This window comes from Lactuca sativa, chromosome 8 (assembly GCF_002870075.4).
Source record: "Lactuca sativa cultivar Salinas chromosome 8, Lsat_Salinas_v11, whole genome shotgun sequence".
Taxonomy (NCBI): domain Eukaryota; kingdom Viridiplantae; phylum Streptophyta; class Magnoliopsida; order Asterales; family Asteraceae; genus Lactuca; species Lactuca sativa.
In genome coordinates this window covers 201946829-201956175 of record NC_056630.2, presented here as the reverse complement: position 1 = coordinate 201956175, position 9347 = coordinate 201946829, and positions in this window count along the sequence as shown.

Genomic DNA, 9347 nt, shown 5'->3' with positions numbered 1-9347 from the left:
TTGGTCCCCTATAAAACTGAAAAACACTAAAATGCCCTTCTCATACATTTTTTTTTTTTATGATTTTTGCTATTTATTTTAAAGTTTTATTAATAAAAATTATGGGGCCCACCTCTCTCTCTCTCTCTCTCTCACTCCTAGTTTTATTTCTTCCTTTTCGTTTTCATTTTTATGGTAAAAACACCATCGGAGGTGGATGCATTTTCGGTGACCATCAAGAACAACAACTCCACCGGCAAGCTAAGGGGCTACCATCGCCACCACCAACACCTTCGTCGCCACCAACTGCCGCCTCCGTTAATGCTTCCTTCTTCTCGGATCAACAAAGGAATGAAGACCTCCATCCTCTTTTACGTTTTTCTGCAGATCACAAGAGAAAAGGGAATGAAGGCTCCGGGGATAGCCTTCTACCGGCACCCCTCCTCGTGATTGTGAACGACCACAACTTGAGACCTGCTTATCAATTTCACAAAGAAAGACGAAAGAGACATCGAATCTCCATCTCTGTCCCATCTTCTCGTTCAAAATCAAATAAGAAATAGAGGATAATTGAGAGTTGCGATCGAAAACACATACACACACTTATTAATCGATCCAACTAAGATAAAGAAAGGATATCCATGGTTGGATTTCACACGTAAAATCAATTTCATATTTGAAATTGATTTCATATTGCATTAGGGCTTACTGAGATTGGATCTTGAGAGATCTATGTGGTTAAATCTTGACAGATTCAAAATCGTTTTTTCCCCTGATATGTCTTCAACTTCTCAATCAATTTCATATGTTGTTCTTGAAGAGCAAACCCAAAACATTGAATGTTCGTGTGTGTGTCGATGTGTGTTAAAGTGCAAACCTATGAATTGATTTCCATGTTAATTGATTTCCAAAAACGAAAAATAGATCACTGTTGACATCCGTCAACGACGAACATCACCATCACCTGCTAGTAAACCTAAGAACATCGTTGCCGTCCCTTTTTTTCTTCCTCCCTGTCAATAACCAAACCCTAAATCTTGATATTTTAGGTGGTTTTCATTGCAGTAGTATGGTCTAAGGGTTTCAATGGAGGAGATGGTCAATTTTCCCACAATGGAATGATTATCGAGGTTCATCGGGTAAGGGAGGGGAAATATCATGAACAAGAATTCAAGAACTGGGTAAGAGTTGGGGAAAATGGGGGAAAGAGGTAGAGAGAGAGAGAGAGGACCCACTTTTATATTTAATAATAATAATATTAAAAAGTGAAAGAAAAATGAAAAATAAATTCACTAAGGGTATAATAGTCTTTTTAGTTTGGACGGGGACCAAAACTGCAAGCAAAATAGCTCAGAAGGACCATCAACCCAAAAAAGTCGGGATATGCACTAAAACCCCAAAAAAATGCATACTACAAGGATCGCTTTTACAATTTTGTCTTATAAGTTTGTTATATACTAATTCTTTTTTGTATTCTCTTGGTTTAAGCAATGTTTTAAAAACTGGTTTGAACCGGCCGGTCGAACCGGTTGGATTGGGAACCGGAGGAGGGAGCGGTTCAACTATCACCGGTTTTACATTGATTTCTGAACCGGATTGAACCGGCCGGTTTTTAGAAAAACACGGTTGAACCGCGTCAAAATAAACCGGTTAATCCGAATAAAAACACATGAAAAATAATTATTTATATAATAAACTTTGGTATTTTTTTCTCAAATATATTTAGTTTTCTCTAAATAAAAACATATGTTAAATGTTATAAAGTTTTTTGATGTGGTTGTATTCATTTAAAACTATATTTCGTTTCGGTATTATATTTTATTTTCTTCTTAGCATATATCGATTGATGTAAAACACTAAAACTTATGATTATGTTTTATTTTAATGTATTTTGATTCACTTACAACTTATTTTTATGTATATTTTTAATGTTTGAACTTGTAAACATCAAATTCATAATTTATATATGTATGTATGTGTAGGAAAATAAAAAAAAAACATGAAAAATATAGAAACCGGTTCACTCGGCGGTCGAACCGGTTAAACCGGTTGAACCGGGAACCGGTCACCATAACCGGTTCAACTAAAAAACCGATTTTTAAAACATTGGGTTTAAGTATTCTTTTAAGAATACTATTGTATACATGTTTGTATGTTCGTATTGCTTCAAAGCAATAATTAATTAAAAATCATGGATATGTCATATTATCCATATTATCCATGTAAGTCTCTTTTAAAATGCAATTGTCTATCTTATCACTTTATATTTTAGTCAATGTTTTAAAAACCGGTTTTTTAGTTGAACCGGTATGGTGACCGGTTCCCGGTTTAACCGGTTCGACCGCCGAGTGAACCGGTTTCTATATTTTTCATGTTTTTTATTTTTATTTTCCTACACATACATACATATATAAATTATGAATTTGATGTTTACAAGTTCAAACATTAAAAATATACATAAAAATAAGTTGTAAGTGAATCAAAAATACATTAAAATAAAACATATTCATAAGTTTTAGTGTTTTACATCGATCGATATACGCTAAAAAGAAAATAAAATATAATACCGAAACGAAATATAGTTTTAAATGAATACAACCACATCAAAAAACTTTATAACATTTAACATATGTTTTTATTTAGAGAAAACTAAATATATTTGAGAAAAAAAATACCAAAGTTTATTATATAAATAATTATTTTTCATGTGTTTTTTATTCGGATTAACCGGTTCAACCGGTTCAATCGGGTTTTTCTAAAAACCGGCTGGTTCAATCCGGTTCAGAAATCAATGTAAAACCGGTGATAGTTGAACTGCTCCCTCCTCCGGTTCCCGGTCCAACCGGTTCGACCGGCCGGTTCAAAACCAGTTTTTAAAACATTGATTTTAGTATATGTTTAACATTTTAATTATAATCATCAATGCTTTTTAAAAGTTTCTTTCACTTATTAATAATAATGAGTGGTTTTAAAATTAATGAATAATAACTATAAATAATAAAATCAAGTTATAAAAAAAGTAAATTACAAGAATGGTCCCTATGGTTTAGGGTAATTTACGAGTTTGGTCCATAACTTAATTTTTTAACTCGGAAGGTCCCTGTTGTTTGTTTTTGTTACACGCTTGGTCCTTGACTTACCTAAAAAAACTATTTTGCCGTTGATTTTTTAATTTATTTAAATAAACACACCACCAACCTCATCCCTCTCGCCTTACCTTACCTACCCTACCAATTTCTCTATTTAAATAATAGTCTTTTTAGGTAAGATAGAGACCAAGGGCGTAACAAAAAAAAACAGTAGGGACCAATGGCATAACAAAAACAAATAGTAATGACTTTTTGAGTTAAAAAAAATAAGTTAGGTACCAAACACGTAAATTACGCCAAACCATAGGGACCATTCGTGTAAGTCTTTTTTGAAATACAAATTGTCTGTCTTATCACTTTATTATTTAGTGTATGTTTCACATTTTAATAATAATATTAAGTGTTTCTTAAAAGTCTTCTTTTACTTATTATTAATAATAAGTGGTTTAAAATTAATGAATAATAATTTTAAATGATAATAACATCAAATTATAAATTACATTTAGCTACAAATAAATGTATTTAAAATGAACATCGTTACTGAAATTAGAAAATGATCGTGTAAGTAAAAATATAATTAATCAATCATAATAATTGTTAAAAATAATACTAAATGGATAATTATATTTAATTCTGTTAATGAGGAAGGTGAGTTGATATCAATGAATATTATTGTTCAAAATAATTGAGATTTTCTATATATATATATATATATATATATATATATATATATATATATATATATATATATATATATATATATATAGAGAGAGAGAGAGAGAGAGAGAGAGTTAGGTTTAAATGTTTTTATTATCTATTGTGTGCTTATAGGATTGATCATGGACCAATCATTTTAGTTATTTTAAGAAAGTAATTAATGCATATTAAATGTTGAAGTTCTAATTAATGTTCATTATATCTTTAACATCTAATATGCATTAATTACTTTCTTAAAATAACAAAAATGATTGATCCAGAATCAATCGTACATGCACACAATAAATAGTTAGAACAATATAACCTAACCCTATATATATATATATATATATATATATATATATATATATATATATATATATATATATATATATATATATATATATATAAATTAGTGTAAAAATATTATCTCAAAGTTAATGTCAATAACATAACCATTTTAAACATATATACATATTTTTAATATTTTAACAATATATTTTTAACTTGCGATGCGCAACACGCAGGAATTTGTCTAGTCATTATCATATCATCATATATACTTATAAAGCTAACATTTTTTCTTGAATCTCATGTAATTGAAACCCTCTTTTTTAACTTTCTCAAACCACATTCATTTGAAACTCCCTTTTTTAACTTTTGCAACTCAAAAGTTTTCTTAATTATGATTTAACACTCAAAAGTTTTATAACTTATATTATGTTTAATTAGCATTTAGTGAAAAGTTTACTAAAGGTCAATCTTTTGTGTCTTTTGTGTTATATAAAATCTTACATATAAGAAGGATTTGAAGATATTCTGATTCAAAAGTTTTCATATAGTTGAAGCATTCACGATCCAAATATGATGATTTGAAGAAATGAGTTATGTCGTATCGATGGTAATTGTAATATGATTTTTTCTTTCAACCAAAACAAATGAAGCTTTTCTATTCTTTCTTTATATTTAGTTTCTCATTTAATCTTTATATGTGATCTGTGTGTATTACTCAATCTTGAATGTGACTCTCCAAACATCAATGTTTTGCTTGGACTATCTTTTTGCTTCTTCTTTTTCAAAAAAATATTTTGATTGCAGGTTAGTGAAGAATTGTAATCAAGTTTCTATGGTTTAATGATGTTAAATGAAGAAATAAGATTCATAAAATGGATATAGGTTTTTTTTGTTTGAGCAAAGTTGACGAATATTAGTTTTTTCTTTTGATTTAAATGTATGTTTATATAACATCTTTATTTATATATTCAACCACCCAATGCTCTTATTTATTTGATTGTAGTTTTTCTATTTTGATTATGTTTATTTTATATTATTTTGTTTTTGGGTTATCCTACACAACATATTTAAAAGACAATATTTAAAAGATAACATAAGTTTGAACATTTGATATGTAATTATGATAGACTTATCATGATATGTTCTTCATATGAAAATAATTTATCCATATTACTACAACAAGAATTATATATGACATTTACGAATATATATATATTATATGTGATTTGTTTAACATGTATATGTACCTATGTATGTTATAAACTTATAATTAAATATCTTTATGTTTAATAATTGAAGGGATTAAAATGATGCATCAAAACCAATTATTTAGAAGAATATAATAATAATAATAATAATAATAATAATAATAATAATAATAATAATAAATATACATTTCCAAGTACCGCATTCATTTGAAACTCACACTACAACTCAAGAGTTTTCTAATTTATGTATATTTATTAGTTACAACTCAAGAGTTTTTAACTTATAATTATTAATTAGTAATCACTAATAATATTTTATTTTCCTTTCTTTTATAAGGTTGTAAAGCTTTGCTCATTAAAAACATTAATGTATTTGAAGAGATTTGTGATTTAAATATGAAGAGTTAATATAAATGTTATAATAGATTTTTTAGTGTTTTTATGTTATTAAAAGTTATAGTGTTTATTTTTCATATTTTTTATTATTCATTGTATATATATATATATATATATATATATATATATATATATATATATATATATATATATATATATATATATATATATATAAATGTTATAAGAGATGATTTTCTATTTTTATGTTACTAAAAATTACAGTTCATATTTTTGTTCATACGTTTTGTTACCCATTATATTATCATTCATTTGATATATAATTTACACAATTTTAAACAGTTTATAAAATTATCAAATAATTGTATATATCACAATGACTTAAAAGTTAAACTATAATGTTTAGTAAAACTAATATGTTAACTATATGTTTGCTTTACTACTAACATTTTGTTTCAAAGTAGAAATATTAAATAATAATTTGGTAAAGGTTATTATTTTAACTATATAGTTCTATTTTCGCGTAAAAGAAGCATTTTTCCTCTCACCACATTCATTTGAAACTCCCATGTATTTTTCCTTTCACCGTATTCATTTGAAACTTCCATGACTTTTCAATTTCTTTCTAATAATAACTATAAGTTGGTTAATAAGGTTAAATAAATATAAAACCTAAAGTGTAATCATGTATAATCAAAATTATAATATTAAAATAATATCTTTACTTCTACTTATAAAGTTATGTTTTTTAACTATTAACATATTATACTTAATTTATTAGTTTTAATATAGTATTGGATGTAAACTATTATCATTTTAAAGATACAATTTTGGAACAATTTGTATAAAATCCTTACATTATTAATTTAAATATACATTACATGGTCAACGTAAATATAAATTTTAGTTTAACTTAAACAACCCAAAAAATGTTTTGTAAATACTTAAAATTAATAAATTGTAGTGTTTGTCTAAAATGATTATAAGTTGGTTAATACAGTTAAATAAATATCAAACTTAAAGTGTAATCGTAAATAAACTAAATTTCAATTTTAAAATAATATATTTACTTATACTTATAAAGTTGTGTCTTTAACTTTTAATATATTATATTAAATTTATTAGATTTAAAATGTTGTTATATGTAAACCGTTATTAGTGTAAAAGTACAACTTTTGAACAGTTTGGACAAAATACTTAAATTATTCATTTAAATATATCATTATAGTATCAACTTAAATATAAATTTCAATTCCACTTAAAAAACAAAAGAATATTTTGTAAATAGTTAAAAGTGATAAATTGTAGTGATAAATGCAAAAACTAAATTGTAATCTCAATTTAACTAAAATATTTCATAGATATATTTGTATAATCGTTAAAAGTTTTTAGATAAGTAGCTTAAAATAACTTACAATAACAATAATTAAAAATAACTCTATATAAATGCATATATTGTTACATTTAAAAGAAAAAAAACAATGTTCGATGTTTTAAAAAGTTATAATGATAGAAATTAAAACATTAAGCAAATAAATTTTAAAAAATTAATTAACAATAACAACAACAATAAATAACATTAAACCATATATTATATTTAATTTTATTAATGTGTAACTCGCGGGTAGAAGTCATTCAAATGATTGACTAAACTACAATATTAAAATCTCTTATTATATTTATATTTATAAAATTATGACTTTAACTTTTTAACATATTATAGTTAACTTATTAGTTTAAATATGCTGTCATATGAGATCAATTATCATTTTAAAGTCACAACATTTGTATAATTTTTGAGTTGATGCAAAATAGTTAAATTATTAATTTCAATATAATATTAAACAATTAACTTAACTCAAAATTTTAGTTAAACCTGAAAAAAAGATCGAGAGATTGTTTTATAAATAGTTAAAGATTATAAATTATAGTGTTAAGCCTAAATTGTAATCCTAAATTAAATAAAAAAAACCATGAAACTATTTTTTATAATCATTAACAATTTTCAAATAAATAGCTTAAAATAACTTAATATAAGAATAGTTAAAAGTAATATTGTATAAAAAAAACTATGTATTTTCTTTAAAAATAACAACAATGTCTTTTGTTTTAAATAACTACAATCATAGAAATTAGCAATATTTATCAAATAAGTTTTAAAAACATTAAATTTTTGAAACCAAAATTAAAATAATTAAGAGTTGTGAAATACATTATTTTAAATAACTTACAACAACAATAGTTAAAAGTAAAATTATATACAAAAATATATTGTTGTCTTTAAAAACAAAAACAACGTTTGATGTTTTAAATAATTAAAATGATAGAAATAAAAATCTTAAACATGAAAACTTTTTAAAATTAATTAATCATAACAACAACAACTATAAATATCATTAAATCATATATTATATTTAATTTTATTCATAAGTAACCTGCAGGTAGACGTCATTAAGACATTTAGGATTATACAATTTTAAAAAATATGTACGTTATCATATAATTCAAAACAAGCATTGTTTATACCAACTTATTATAAGATTTATTATATAAAAGTTAATAACAATGTTACTGATATATATTTAAAAAACATATATTTGTAGAAATTTCAAAGATATTGTTGTATTTTGCGCAACGCGCGGGTATTCGCCTAGTATACTTATAAAGGAGACATTTTTCCAATCACCTCATCCATTTGAAACCCCTGCACAAATTTCCAAACACCTCATGCATTTGAAACCCCCACACCTTTTCACCTTCAAAGTAATTAATAACATACAATACACTTTATATAACTAAAATTTTGAAGTTATGAATGGAACTATGGATGGTGAATTTAGAGCACGACATGAAGGAACAATTGATTTTGCTCCTACTTACTTATAAATATGTTCCCAAATGAAAATTTGGCAAGAATGATGAAACAAAACCTGCTCCTGCATGGTAATTAAATCTTTTATGTCATTCATTTCATACCTTCCACTCCTTTAGTTTGCTCCTGTTGCATGGTAATTAAATCCCTTTGTATAATTCATTCCATAACTTCTGCTCATTTAGTTTGTATAATTTCAAATACTCTAAACTGATTATGAATATATGGAAGGTGTTACATGATAATATGGATTAGGGATGAATTAAAGTTATGACAACCGTCAAATTCTAGTCAAGTCAAAGTCAACTAAAGTCAACAAGTCAAACCGATCGACTCAACTAACCCTTGTGTACTAGGGCTTACGTTAGGTAATTACTATACAACTCGCTATGCTAATGAGAAATCATCAATCGAAAAGTCTGTACATCTATATTCCCTTAACCTAAAACTGTGGTAAGTAACGAACCAAACCGATAATACAATGTTGCATACTCATCGGGAGTGTGTAAGGTCCTTAAACATGGCTTAACGGGGCTTACAGACCTTGCATTGCGAAGCCAAACACTCACAAATGTCACACACGAAACCTCTCTCAATCATTTTCACTCTATCTCTCCTTATCTAGAATCTCTCCCAAATCTCTCCAAGTATGTCAAGTCTCTCTCCGTACGAGAAATCTCTCCAAGTATGTCAAATCTCTCCCAAATCTCTCTCCATATGAGAAATCTCTCCAAGTATGTCAAATCTCTCCAAAATCTCTCTCCGTATGAGAAATCTCTCAAAGTATGTCAAATCTCTCCCAAATCTCCACGTATGTCAAATCTCTCCCAAATCTCTCTTTGTATGAGAAATCTC